The following is a 15,499-nucleotide window of genomic DNA, read 5'->3' as shown; positions in this document are numbered from 1 at the left end:
TCAATCTTTCCCAGCATCAGGTCTTTTCAAATGAGTCGGTTCTTCACATCAGGTGGCCAAAGTATTGGAGTTTCAGCTTCAACATCAGTCCTTCCAATGAATACTCAGGACTGATCTTCTTTAGGATGGACTGGTTAGATCTCCTTGCAGTCCAAGGGACTCTCAAGAGTCTTCTCCAACACTACAGTTCAAAAGCATCAATTTTTCAGCTGTCAGCTTTCTTTATAGTCCAACTCTCACATCCATACATGACTAATGGAAAAACCATAGCCTTGACTAGATGGACCTTTGTTGGCAAAGTAATGTCTCTGCTTTTTAATATGTTTTCTAGGTTGGTCATAACTTTCTTTCCAAGGAGTAAGCGTCTTTTAATTTCATGGCTATAGTCACCATCTGCAGTGATTTTGGAGCCCCCAAAATAAAGTCTGCCACTGTTTCCACTGTTTCCGATCTATTTGCCATATTTACTAACCCCCCTCCCCCCCCCCCCAGTAGATACCAAACAGGCTGAGAAAACAGAAGTTTGTGAGGCCGGCTCACCTAAGTCAGCCTCCGCCCATTGAAGTCAGGACCGTTACCTGGAGAGGAGGTCTGCACAACTCCAGTCCCAGGGTCAAATCCTGTGAGAACTTCTGGTCTCAGTTTTCTTTATTTAAAAGAATCACGGCTGATTCCTGCTCCTCAGAAACCATGGGGCTGACAATACTATTGAGAGAAACCTTTCAGTAATAGTAATAAGAGCTAATAGTTATAGAGAACTTAACTGTTGGCATAGGCATGTTTCTTTATCCTAATGCCAAACCTAAGGTAATCTTATTCTTCTCCTTTTCCAGATGAAGAAACCATGGCACAGAGAGGTTAAGGAACTTTAGAAAGTAAATGTTATAGAATCAGAAAGCAAACCTTTGGGCAGCCTGATGCTGGGGCCTCTGCTCTCAATCAACTCTTCCATTTGTGCCCCCAGCCTGATTGTCTGGCTGGGCTCACTGGCAGTTTTGTCCTGGGAAATGTGGTACTGCACAGGCTTTACCTTCAAGGCAGAGGGAAAACAACACATTTTGCGTTTCTGGAAACTACATTTCCTTGGCAAGGCCTGTACAATGAAGTGTAACCAAACCCAATAGTCAGGAGCCTAAGAAGCCAGAAGCTCATGAAAAACTTGCAGGCAAATGACACTAGCAATGACACTAGCAAACAGACTCAGATCAGACAATCATACGGCAAGTCACTGGCTGGTGGAAAAGGGAGGATTTCATCCACGTCAGCACAATGTGAGGGTGTTTCCTTCCCTAGAAAAGTGGAAGAATCAGGCTTCCAAATGTGCAAAGTAGAATCTCTGGTCTCTTTAAGGAGCGCAGGACTTGGACCAGAGTCATCAGAAATGACCAACTTCTTCTAGAAACTTCCTCTAGAAGCTTTGTTTCAAAACTCAACTACCAAAAAATATAGATAATGCTTTCGAGGTTCTTCCAAAGCACAGATGGTAAAGCATCTGCCTGCAATGCTGGAGACCTGGGTTCAATCCCTCAGTTGGGAAGATCTCCTGGAGAAGGAAATGGCAACCCACTCTAGTATTCTTGCCTGGAAAATCCCATGGATGGATGAGCCTGGTAGGCTACAGTCCATGGTGTCACAAAGAGTCGGACATGACTCAGTGACTTCACTTTCCTTTTTTCCTTTTCCAAAGATCATGGTACAACTTTTACGTGCCTCAGTTTCCACTGGAGTTAGTGCAAGTACAGCTTCCGGGTGACCACTGTATTGAAATATGGGAGCAAGTTGGTCTCCTTTCATGAAAATGTTTTATTCTTTCTCATCACTTAAATATGGTTAGGTCATTAACACAATGAGTCCCAGAGATGTCTCTGCTAAGTTGAGATGTAATAACGTTGTCAGGTTATAATTATAGGGTCTTTTTATTGATATGGCATTGTAAGTCTATTTTATAGTATTAAAATAATTTGGTTTTCTTAACTTTTTACATTGCTATCAACTGTTATAGAATCATATCATCTCAAAGCTTGAAGGTATATTAAATTGTACCCAGCTCAATCAAATAACCAATTCTTTTTTTACAAGTAAGAATAACCTTTTCTTTAAGTAACATCCCTAGTAATGGAGAACTCACTGCATTGAGGAGAATAGTTCATCTTTGGACAATTATTCCTTGCAGTGGAAAAAATGTGTCTTCTTGTTATTTCAACCTATTTGCCCCAGTTTTATTCTTGGGTGTATAAATATATATATATATATATAATTAGGTCCTTTTTTCCCTCTCTTCAGATATCAAAAGTGGCTATCATTTTACTTTCAAATTTCTTCACCATGCTAAAAAATAATGTAAGTTTCTTACTATCTTATTCCCTCAGATTTCTCCAAAACCTAGCAAAGTGTCTGGTACATCAGAGGTGATAAAAATATTTATTAATAATTTAATGATAGATGACTCTTGGTCTTTAGTCTCTGGTCGCATTCATCTGTGGTCTTCTGAAAAGAAAACACTATAATTGAAACAAGTTAGCACAAATTTGATCTAATTAGAGCAAAGAAAAAACTATCACTATCCTTCTTTCTAGAAAATTTGTACATTAAATGCCAAATTAAATGCTAAAATGTAAGGCTGGCAGGAAGTGTGGAAAGTTTCCTGAAAACACAAAAGGAATGCAAAAGCTTTTGCAACTACTTTCTCCAGAATGAGATCAGTTTCTGGCATGTGGGCTGAGCTGGGAATGACATCCTGCAGACATGTCTCTATGTGTGCGTGCTTGCTAAGTTGCTTCAGGCATGTCTGACTCTGTGCAACCCTATAGACTACAGCCCGTCAGGCTCCTCTATCCAGGGGATTCTCCACGGAAGAGTGGGTTGCCATGCCCTCCTCCAGGGGATCTTTCCACCCCCGGGAACAAGCCTGCATCTCTTAAGTCTCCTGAATTGGCAGTTGGGTTCTTCACCACTAGCGCCATCTCACCCGCCATCTCACCCTCGACAGACAGAAGCCCTGAAGCACCTAGGAGCTGGGGAGCCAGCAGTTTGGCCCAGGGCAAAGTGCTCCTCCCATTCTCCATTCCAAACTCCAACAGTCATTCTCCCCTTAAGGGGCAATTTCCAGAGAGCAAGACAAGTTTCTCCCTTGAGGAACTAGGTGCCCAGAATGAATACCTGACCTCACAGATCATATACCAATAAAGGTTAGCCTAGTCTTTTTAGGGTCCGTCAAGCATTTTTCCAGCATATGATCAGTGACTTAGCAATTACACTAAGTATCTTGAACAATTCAAAAGAAACCTCAAAATTGATTGTTTCTCAGAGGTTATAATCATGGAGTAAGTTTATTTATATTTATATTTACATTACAAAGGCAGTTTATAACAAGATAGTGAGACTTCTAATCCAGCGCTAGAGATACAAAAAAAAGTTATTTACTTAAAAAACATTTACAGAGTCACTGAAATGCCATGACTAAAGCAGAAGAGGCACTAGACAAAAGGTCAAAACCATAGACTCTGGCGTCCAGTAGCCTGGACTCTATCCAATATATCCTGTCTCTGCCAGCAACCACAGACAAGTTACATAACACATAGGAGCTCAGTTTTTTCTTTACATGATGAAGATAAAAATAGTTTTTACTTTATTAGATTGCTGTAAGGATTAAATTAATGTGTTCATATAAAATGCCTAGAATAAGGAAAACCATAATAAAAATGAGCTATTATTACGTGCTAAAAATTAGCTATTGTTAGGTGCTAAAAAAAAGGCTCAGATCTCCAAAGAGTTGATAATATTGTTTTAAGGTGGGAATACAAAGGAGCATCATCCTGAAAAGTTCCATGGGGAAGGTGGAACAAGTTAAAGAGTTAAGACTCGCTTGAATTTTTATTTATTTATTTATTATAATTTTTTTTTTTTCTGTCCTTGGTCTCCTTTGCTGCCTGCGGCCTTTCTCCAGTTGCAGATATGAACAGGGGTCACTCTCTACTTGTGGTACACGGGTTTCTCATTGTGGTGGCCTCTCGTTGTGGAGCTCAAAGGCACACAGGCTCAGGAATTGTGGCGCACAGGCCTGGTTTCTCCATGGCATGTGGCATCTTCCCAGACCAGGAATCAAACCTATATCCCCTTCATTGGCAGGTGGATTCTTAACCACTGGACCACCAGGGAAGTCCCACTTGAATTTAATATATTTCTGGGCTAATAGAAAGAAAGAAGATAAATAGAAGAGACTCTAGGCAAAAGAAGTAATGCTGTATTGGAAGAGACAAAAAAGTGCACGAATAGTAATGTTCAAGGTGTCATGAAATGAGAATGATAATTAATTTGGGAACATAGTGGAAATATATATTAATTGCTAGATTCTAAACCACTGAAGGCTGGTGTTGTCTTCATCAGCTTTGCATTGCCCACTCCTACAGAGTCTATGATAGTTACATAATGAATGCCAAATAAATGATTATTTATCTGTATTGAGCTATAACATGGGATAGGTGGGAAGGCATCATCATTCAAGCAACAAAATCATAGCTAAAAACTTGAGTTCTGGACTGTGAATCCAGGTCTTGGTGAGAATTCAGTCTTGTGCAAGTTACTTGACCCTTCAAAATGCAGGGGACAATAGTAATCATTTCACAGGGTCATTGTGAATGTTAAATGTAATTCAATCCATTTAATCCATGGATTAAATGTAATTACTGTATAGTAAATGATCAGTGATTGGCAGCTATCATTATTATGACTTGAAATGGGATGAATGAATGGAATAAGAATGAATTAAAAGTGTAAGACTGGCCATTTTCATTGAAAAGAAGTTCCTGACTGGAGAACATAGTGAGAACATGAGAGGAAAGAGGGCAGAAGGAGAGAAGGTTATAAAAAAAACAGTCTGAAATGGCATTTGGGACCAGATCAAGAAATGAGTTGAGTCATTATTCTGCCAGCAGAGTGGAGTCCTTAAGGTTGTTAAATCAAGGACTGTTCTGGTAAAGTCATGCTTTAGACAGGCTAACCAAACCTGCACAGAAAGAAAAGAGGTCAGCTATGACGCAACACAAACAAGAACTGCTGTGGGTTAAGCAGTGTGGTGGCCCTAGGCATGAAAGGAAATACACAGATACTAAAGACTTTACAGAGGTGAAATTAAAGGGACTTGGTGGCTCGTTGGATGGCACAGACCAAGGCATCCCCACCATGAGTTATGTAAAGTTGTCTTTAATTCCTCTAGGACATGAATTCCCAGAGTCAGAAACCCTATGCTAAAAATAAAGAGATTGAAGAGGGTGATGAGGAGAAGGATAATTCTAAGATTTAGCTGAGAGTCTTGATTGGTGGTGAGTGAGCAAGTAAGGAAACACACTGTGGTGCACCAGTAATGGACCTCACTGTGTTAGAATAAAGTTTTAGGGCCCATGTTTTCTCTGGTGCTAGTACACATCCTTATGGGAAATTTTGAGACACTGCACCATCTTTATCTGTTAAATATTTTGCTTCAAGATTGGATGCTATCAATTCATGGGTGGGGGAGTTTTCCATAGTTAATTGATAAGAAATAAAATAGGTATAACAATGAGATACTGCATCACACATATTCAGTTCAGTTCAGTTCAGTCGCTCGGTCGTGTCTGATTCTTTGCGACCCTATAGACTGCAGAACGCCAGGCTTCGCTGTCCATCGCCAACTGCCAGAGCCTGCTCAAACTCATGTTCATTGAGTTTGTGATGCCATCCAACCATCTCATCCTCTATCATCCCCTTCTCTTCCTGCCTTCAATCTTTTCCAGCATCAGGGTCTTTTCCAATGAGTCGGTTCTTCACATCAGGTGGCCAGAGTATTGGAGTTTCACCTTCAGCATCGGTCCTTCCAATGTATATTCAGGCCTGATTTCCTTTAGGATGTAATGGTTGAATCTCCTTGCAGGCCAAGGGACTCTCAAGAGTCTTCTCCAACACCACAGTTCAAAAGCATCAATTCTTCAGGGGTCAGCATTTTTTATAGTCCAACTCTCACATCCATACATGACTACTGGAAAAACCATAGCTTTGACTAGACAAACCTTTGTTGGCAAAGTAATGTCTCTGCTTTTTATTATGCTGTCTAGGTTGGTCATAGCTTTTCTTCCAAGGAGTAAATGCCTATTAATTTCATGGCTGCAGTCACCATCTGCAGTGATTTTGGAGCCCCCAAAATTAAACTCTGCCACTGTTTCCATTGTTTCCCCATCTATTTGCCATGAAATGATGGGACCAGATGCCATGATCTTAGTTTTGTGAATGTTGACCTTTAAGCCAGCTTTTCACTCTTCTCTTTCACTTTCATCGAGAGGCTCTTTAGTTCTTCCTCACTTTCTGCCCTAAGGGTGGTGTCATCTGCATATCTGACATTATTGATATTTCTCCCAGCAGTCTTGATTCCAGCTTGTGCTTCATCTGGCACATCATTTCAAGTGATATACTCTACATATAAGTTAAATAAGCAGGGTGACAATATACAGCCTTGACATACTCCTTTCCCAATTTGGAGCCAGTCTGTTGTTCCATGTCCAGTTCTAACTGTTGCTTCTTGACCTGCATACAGATTTCTCAAGAGGCAGAAAAGGTGGTCTGGTATTCCCATCTCTTTAAGAATTTTCCACAGTTTGTGGTCATTGAAATAGTCAAAGGCTTTGGTGTATTCAGTAAAGCAGAAGCAGATATTTTTCTGGAACTCTCATGCTTTTTTGATGATCCAACGGATGTTGGCAACTTGATCTCTGTTTCCTCTGCCTTTTCTAAATCCAGCTTGAACATCTGGAATTTCATGGTTCATGTACTTTTGAAGCCTGACTTGGATAATTTTGAGCATTACTTTGCTGTTGTGTGAGATGAGTGCAATTGTGTGGTAGTTTGAACATTCTTTGGCATTATCTTTCTTTGGGCTTGGAATGAAAACTGATCTTGTCCAGTCCTGTGGCTACTGCTGAGTTTTCCACATTTGCTGGCATATTGAGTGCAGCACTTTCACAGCATCATCATTTAGGATTTGAAATAGCTCAACTGGAATTCCATCACCTCCACTAGCTTTGTTTGTAGTGTTGCTTCCTAAGGCCCACTTGACTTCGCATTCCAGGATACCTGGCTCTAGGTGAGTGATCACACCATCGTGGTTATCTGGGTCATGAAGATCTTTCTTGTATGGTTCTTCTGTGTATTCTTGCCACCTCTTCTTAATATCTTCTGCTTCTGTTAGGTCCATACTATTTCTGTCCTTTATTGTGCCTATCTTTGCATGAAATGTTCCCTTGATATCTCTAATTTTCTTGAGGAGATCTCTAGTCTTTCCCATTCTATTGTTTTCCTCTATTTCTTTACATGGATTGCTGAGGAAGGCTTTCTTATCTCTCCTTGCTATTCTTTGGAACTCTGCATTCAAATGGGCATATCTTTCCTTTTCTCCTTTGCCTTTAGCTTCTCTTCTTTTCTCAGCTATTTGTGAGGCCTACTCAGACAACCATTTTGCCTTTGCATTTCTTTTTCTCAGGGATCGTCTTGATCATTGCCTCCTGTACAATGTCACAAACCTCTGTCCATAGTTCTTCAGACACTCTATCAGATCTAATCCCTTAAATCTATTTCTAACTTCCACTGTATAATCGTACAGGATTTAATTTAGGTCATACCTGAATAGTGTCATGGTTTTCCCTACTTTCTTCATTTTAAGTCTGAATTTGGCAATAAGGAGTTCATGATCTGAGCCACAGTCATCTCCCAGTCTTGTTTTTGCTGACTGTATAGAGCTTCTCAATCTTTGGCTGCAAAGAATATAATCAATCTGAATTTGGTGTTGACCATCTGGTGATTTCCATGTGCAGAGTCTTCTCTTGTGCTGTTGGAAGTGAGTGTTTGCTATGACCAGTGCGTTCTCTTGGCAAAACTCTGTTAGCCTTTGCCCTGCTTCATTTTGTAGTCCAAGGCCAAATTTGCCCATTACTCCAGTTATCTCTTGACCGCCTACTTTTACATTCCAGTCATTATCAAAACTACAAACAAACAAAATAACATTGGCATGGATGTGGAGAAATTGGAACTCTCATGCACTATTGTGGGAATGTAAAGGTGCAACCATAATGGAAAACAGTATGGAGGTTCCTCAAAAAGTTAAAAATATAATTGCTTTAGTAACCATCAATCCCACTTCTGGGCATATATCCAAAAGAATTCAAAACAGGATCTCAAAGAGATGTTTGCACACCCATGTTCATAGCAGCATTATTCAAAATAGATAAGAGGTTGGGGCTCACATCCATCAACAGATGAATGGATAAATAAGATATGTTTTTAAAATACAATGGAATATCATTTAGCCTTTAAAAAGGAAGGAAATCTTGTCACGTACTATGAATAAGGTCTTATGGACAAACTTGGATGACATTATGCAAAATGAAATGAAGAAAGAAAGTGAAGTCACTCAGTCATGTCTGACTCTTTGCGACCCCATGGACTGTAGCCTACCAGGCTCCTCCATCCATGGGATTCTCCAGGCAAGAATACTGGGGTGGGTTGCCATTTCCTTCTCCAGGGGATCTTCCCGACCCAGGGATCAAACCCAGGTCTCCCGCATTGTAGGCAGATTCTTTGACCAGCTGAGTGACCAGGGAAGACGAAATAAGCCAGTGACAAAAAGGCCAATACTGAGTGATTCCACTTATGTGAAACACCTCAAGTAGTCGAACTCGGAGAAACAGATGATTGAAAAAATAAAGCAGTAGTTGACAGGGAGAAGTGGAAGTTGTTGTCCAATGGACATAGAGTGAGAAACTTCTAAAGATCTGTTGCACAACAAGGTGAATATACTTAATAGTGCTGAAGTGTACCCCTAAAAATGGTGAAGTGGCAAATTGTATGAGTTTTTTTACCACAATTAAAATTTCTAAAAATAGCTAGAACAATTAATAACAGCTAAATGACAATTACTGTTTACTAGACACAATTCAAAATATTTTCCAAATTCTAGGTATTTTAAAATATTTACTCATTTTAATCCTCATAGCAATCATAAATTATTATCACTACTTGTGGTTTACAAGTGAGGAAATTGAGGCACAAAGAATTTAAGTAACTTGCCAAAGTTACAGAGCTAGTAAGAGATTGAAGCAGCATTCAATTGAAACATTGTAGCTCAGAGTCAGTTTCCATCTCTTCCCTATGCAAGCTGATCTTTATCCATCATTTCAGTGTCAAAGTAATTACTCTGAGAGTTCAGTATTAACTCCTTCCTTATGTCTCTGCCCAACTATATTGAAAGGTTCAGACAGCAGAGGCAAGATTTATACAAAGTTATGGCATTGTGTTCCCTAATTGTACCTAGCTGGGAGTTTCACCCACTAGTTCAGACCAAATTAGTTCATGCATTTTAACAGACATTGAACCTTAGCAGGATCCCATCCATGTAAAATTTGAATCAGGATATTTCATTCACTCTCCTCATATGGACTATAGCGTGCCAGGCTCCTCTGTCCATGGGATTTCCCAAGCAAGAATACGGGAGTGGATTGCCATTTCCTCCTCCAGAGGATCTTCCCGACCTAGGCATCAAACCCACATCTCCTACATTGCAGGCAATTTCTTTACCACTGAGCTGTCAGAGAAGCCCCTATACAACTATGCTCCAATATAAATGTTTTAAAATAAATAAATGCATAGCTGCTTCTTTACTGACACCGGATTGAGTTACGTTCCCCTGTAAGAGGTTCAGTTCAGTTCAGTCACTCAATTGTGTTCGACTCTTTGTGACCCCATGGACTGCAGTATGCCAGGCCTCCCAGTCCATCACCAACTCCTGGAGTTTACTCAAACTCATGTCCATTGAGTCAGTGATGCCATCCAACCATCTCATCTTCTGTCATCCCCTTCTCCTCCTGCCTTCAGTCTTTCCCAGCATCAGGGCCTTTCCAAATGAGTCGGTTCTTCACATCAGGTGGCCAAAGTATTGGAGTTTCAGCTTCAGCATCAGTGCTGTGAGAGATTGGAGAAGCTAAATGAAAGAACATTAGTTTCCCCTATCACATTTCAAGTTACATAAGGAAAAAGAAAGAAAAGGTTTGAGTGTGTTTTCCTGACCTCTCCAAGAGATGTAATACAAATTCACCATGGAATTTTATTCACCATTATTCTCCAATCCAGGCTTCAGCAATATGTGAACCATGAACTTCCAGATGTTCAAGCTGATTTTAGAAAAGGCAGAGGAACCAGAGATCAAATTGCCAACATCCGCTGGATCATCGAAAAAGCAAGAGAGCTCCAGAAAAACATCTATTTCTGCTTCATTGACTATGCCAAAGCCTTTGACTGTGTGGATCACAATAAACTGTGGAAAATTCTGAAAGAGATGGGAATACCAGACCATCTGACCTGTCTCTTGAGAAACCTGTATGCAGGTCAGGATGCAACAGTTAGAACTGGACACGGAACAACAGACTGGTTCCAAATAGGAAAAGGAGTACGTCAAGGCTGTATATTGTCCCCCTGCTTATTTAACTTATATGCAGAGTACATCATGAGAAACGCTGGGCTGGAAGAAACACAAGCTGGAATCAAGATTGCCGGGAGAAATATCAATAACCTCAGATATGCAGATGATACCACCCTTATGGCAGAAAGTGAAGAAGAACTAAAGAGCCTCTTGATGAAAGTGAAAGAGGAGAGTGAAAAAGTTGGCTTAAAGCTCAACATTCAGAAAACTAAGATCATGGCATCTGGTCCCATCACTTCATGGCAAATAGATGGGGAAACATTGGAAACAGTGTCAGACTTTATTTTTTGGGCTCCAAAATCACTGCTGATGGTGATTGCAGCCATGAAATTAAAAGACGCTTACTCCTTGGAAGGAAGGTTATGACCAACCTAGATAGCATATTTAAAAGCAGATTCATTACTTTGCCAACAAAGGTCCATCTAGTCCAGGCTATGGATTTTCCAGTGGTCATGTAGGGATGTGCGAGTTGGACGGTGAAGAAAGCTGAGCGCCAAAGAATTGATGCTTTTGAACTGTGGTGTTGGAGAAGACTCTTGAGAGTCCCTTGGACTGCAAGGAGATCCAACCAGTCCATCCTAAAGGAGATCAGTCCTCGGTGTTCATTGGAAGGACTGATGTTGAAGCTGAAACTCCAATACTTTGGCCACCTCATGCGAAGGGTTGACTCATTGGAAAAGACCCTAATGCTGGGAAGGATTGGGGGCAAGAGGAAAAGGGGACGACAGAGGATGAGATGGCTGGATGGCATCACCGACTCGATGGACATGCATTTGGGTAGACTCCGGGAGTTGGTGATGGACAGGAAGGCCTGGCGTGCTGTGATTCATGGGGTTGCAAAGAGTCGGACACGACTGAGCGACTGAACTGAACTGATTTTTCTTACAAATGAGCCTCCTCTTAACCACCCCAACACTCATTTAGGTAAAGCTGAATAGAAGTTAAAGGATGGATAAAGAATGAAAGAGCCCATATTTCATTATAAGATTTTATATAAGATGATGGATGTTCACTGAACTTACTGTGATAATCATTTCATAATGCAGGTTAAGTCAAATCGTTGTGCTGTACACCTTAAACTTATACGTGCTATATATCTATTAAATCTCAATAAAACTATAGAAAAAATAAAAATAGAATAAAATAACATATTTATTCAAATAAAATGAATATAGTACCTGATAAAAATTTCAAACAAAGCTTAAAAGTATAAAATTGAAACGGAAAATACCTCTGCTTCCTAACCCTGAAACCATGATTAACAGTTTCTTCTATTTCTTAAAAAAAAAATGCATTATTTTTACTGCTCAATACTCATGGAGGATTATAGTCCATTCACTTTATGAGATATTATAAATTTTATTCTTAGATTCACACATTTAACAAGTATTTGATTCTTATTTTATCCAGGTACTGATTCACTGCTTAGTTTTTTTTAAATAGAGTGGAAGATTCGTTCAATTCTGTAATGCCTTACAGTTTTCATAAGTTTAACACACATAATTTTATATAATCTCATAATAACCTTTTTTCCCCCTCTGCTCCTATATTTACCCTTTCCTCTTCCCTCTCCCCACAGGTAACCACTAGTTTGTTCTCTATATCTGGGAGTCTGCTTCTTTTTTGTTATATTCACTAGTTTGTTGTATTTTTTAGATACCACGTATAAGTGATATCATACAGTATATGTCTTTTCTAACTTATTTCACTTAGCATAATGCCCTCCAAATCCACCCATGTTGCTGCAAATGGCAGAATTTCATTATTTTTTATGGCTGAGTAGTATTCCATGATGTGTGTGTGTGTGTGTGTGTGTGTACCACATCTTTTTTACCCATTTCTCTGTTGCTTCCGTATTTTGGCAATTGTAAATAATGCTACTATGAACATTGGAGTGCATGCATCTTTTTGAATTAGTGCTTTTGTTTCTTTCAGATATACACACAGGAGTGGAATTGCTATATCATATGGTAGTTCTATTTTCAGTTTTTTGAGAAATCTCTATGCTGTTTTCCATGGTGGCTGCAGCAAATTACATTCTTACCAACAGTGTAGGAGTGTTCCATTTTCTCCTTAGCACCAGTTTTAACCATTTGAGCAAACTTTCTGATTAATAACCCAGCATACTCCCTACTTTATGCCTCCTCGAGTTCATTCATTTAACATATACTGATGAATCACCTATTTTTTTTTCAGAATTTTTCACTATTGCAAGGGCTTGAAGCTATGGATACAAATGAAGTAAAAAACATAATATGACAAGAGCCTTAAGGAAGTATAGGGTATTCTGGTGATTCAGAGGAGACAGAGATTACACTCACTAACAATGGTTAAGTCAACAGTTGTTCAAAAACTCAATGAGTCAGGAAGTATGCTAGACTCTAGTGACATAAAGACTGTCTCTGTCTCTAAAGATATTCTTGGCTAGTTGTTCAGGAAGCTTTCATAAAGGAAGTTACATTTTAATTGGATCTTAGAAGGTAGAAAGATTTCATCGGGGAAAATGATGAGTAAAACAGGGAGGATTATCAGGAAGAAGAAATAATCCAACTAAATACACATAGAGGCAAAGATAAGAGAGCAGAGGACATATTCAAGGAATAGCAATTAGGCTAATTTCTCTTACAGGGATGTTTCAGAAAGCATAGGAATCTGAGACCATAGAATGGAATGCCTACCCTAGACCAAAGATATTTGACTCATTGGTAGATAATAGCCTGTTACTGAAGGGCATCCCTGGTGGCTCAGTAGTAAAGAATCCACCTGCAAAGCAGGAAATGCAAGAGATGCAGGTCCAATCTCTGGGGTCTGGAAGATCCCCTGGAGAAGAAAATGGCAACCCACTCCAGTATACTTGTCTGTGAAATACCATGGACAGAGGAATCTGGCGGTCTACAGTCCATGAGGTTGCAAAGAATCAGATACAACTGAGCACGCATGCACGAAGGCTTTTTAGTAGATTAAGCTGATCCAACTCATATTGTATGAAGACAATCAGCCAAATTTTAAAGAAGAGAAGAGGGTGCCACAGTAGCACAGGCAAGACATTAAGTAGCAAGAATAGCATACAATCATCAAATTAAATTTTTGTGGATGGCATGAGAAGTGAGGGTCCAGGGAGTGGGAAAACAACTCCAAGTTTTAAAGAGTGAATTATTCCAATGACATACACAGGCGGTCAAACCAGGAACCAGTTTCTGAATGGTGTTAGGAAGAGAAGAGCGTGGGTGAGGAGAGAATTTTCAGCAGGGGGCAATATCGGTTTGGCTAGTGGAAGTTATGTTGCTTTAAGAGAATCTTTATGGGAATATTCCATAAGCAGCAGAAACCATGAGGCTGAAGTCCATGAGATTTTGCTTTACGCATAGATATGTGTGATTCATTTGCTCTGAAGTGATGATTGTGAGCAAAGAGTAGATACGATTCCAAGACAGATGGGGAATGACAGGAAGACTAGGAAGAAGCTTAGTCTAGGAAATTCTTTCATTTAGGATGACTAAGGAAAAGCCAGCAAAGGAGACAGAGAAGTAGAAAACCATAATGTTACATGGACACAGAAAATGAGGAAGGAGAGTACTTCAAGGAGATAGTAAATAGCATCAGATGCAGCCAAGACAGGTCAAGAATAAAGAAAATTAAGGAAGTAAGCAGGGGAGCAAAAACGATCAAGAGACAATGAGCAGTTATTTGTGGGGGAGCAATTATTTTGGGGTTTAGGTAAAAAGTATTGAAATCAAGACAACAAGCCCCAAAAGAAGTTGTTTATGCTAATCCCCATGTCACCAAACTGAGACTTAATTACAGTTTCAGTTCTTCTAGAAATGGAATCTTAAAGCAGTCATTCAGGGTTCTCTTGATCAGCACTATTTAAGTAATGTGCCTGTTAGACCCTTTGCCAACCCCTGAAGGAAAGCAACTTTGCCATAACCAACCTGGTTTGTTTGTTTGTTTGTTTGTTGCCTCATATAACTTTCTTGTTCCTGATTCCTTCTGTGTTTGAGTTTTTCATTTAGTACAGCTCCTGGGAATTCTTTTCTATCTGCTAGATTAGATGTGGCCTGATTCACAAACTGTTGATGGAACATGTAACCTTGCAAGTTCTCTTGCTTAAAGCACAAAAACATATTTGATGGTTTAACTGATAATTTTTCTAAGAACTACAGGAAAAATCTATGGAATCTTAATCATTGGAACATTTCTAGGAGAACAGCCAGATAGATATTTTGTCTTCCAGGCCTTTGTGGTTTATGATAAAGGTACCTCGTTTGGATGGCCTCTTTCAGGCAGTTACTCAATATCAATGATAAGGAAACATTGCTGTGTTCTTTCCATCCTCCGTGGCAAACAAGAAGCCCCAGTATACCCAGCAATATCAATTCCTTTATTTTATATCCTCAACCACGTTCTTAATATGGTGGGAGATCAATAAAATAAATATTCATTGAATCGATGAGCGAATAAATGAAGAAACTGACCTTTTCAAACCTACTTTGTTTACAGTCTCTGTCCTCAATTCAGGGGGCCATCCTATGACAGCCATTCTGTGTGATCCAGCAATGGGTGCTCCCAAACAAGAAAAGTATCCATAACACAAGCCCAGAGATCCAGGAAGCCAGGAAAAAAGAACCCAGGAAATACCGACAAGTAGCCTGCTTTTCCATGCAAAAAAAATACAGGTGGGTGATATGGATGGGGTGAGCAGCCTGAGATCAAGCAGAATTCTAAATTCACAACTCAAGCTGCATTTTAGAGGAAACCTACAGGATTGTGCCCTGCTTGTACTTCTAATTCTAATTAGTTAGGGAAATTTAATGGAAAATGGAGCAGCATTGTGCCCCTAGGTCTCTGGCTAATGACTAAACATACTAGAGGTCTGTTTACAGAGGTTATTGTGACCTGACCCTAGAAAAGCAAAAACAAGGCTGGAGTATTTTACCCTTTTATCAGCATGGATATTAATCCTAGCAGGTAGAATGTATGTTCATTTAGGCTTCCTAAATG

The 15,499-nt window shown here is 39.7% G+C and overlaps 1 protein-coding gene across 1 annotated transcript in view; it reads left to right on the top strand.

Annotated features, from left to right (window-relative positions):
- Nucleotides 1-15,174, top strand: part of LOC145544985 (uncharacterized) — a 52,291-nt gene extending 37,117 nt beyond the window's left edge. Inside the window, exon 5 of the mRNA XM_081588482.1 lies at nucleotides 14,999-15,174. The gene's annotated coding sequence lies outside the window, so the exon portion shown is untranslated. The remainder of the gene's footprint in view (nucleotides 1-14,998) is intronic.
- Nucleotides 15,175-15,499: the final 325 nt, after the last annotated feature.

Source organism: Giraffa tippelskirchi, chromosome 4 (genome assembly GCF_054371585.1).
Source record: "Giraffa tippelskirchi isolate mGirTip1 chromosome 4, T2T-mGirTip1v1.2.pri, whole genome shotgun sequence".
In the NCBI taxonomy this organism is placed as follows: Eukaryota; Metazoa; Chordata; class Mammalia; order Artiodactyla; family Giraffidae; genus Giraffa; species Giraffa tippelskirchi.
Note: the sequence above shows the minus strand (reverse complement) of the source record. Positions and strands in the feature narration are given on the sequence as shown.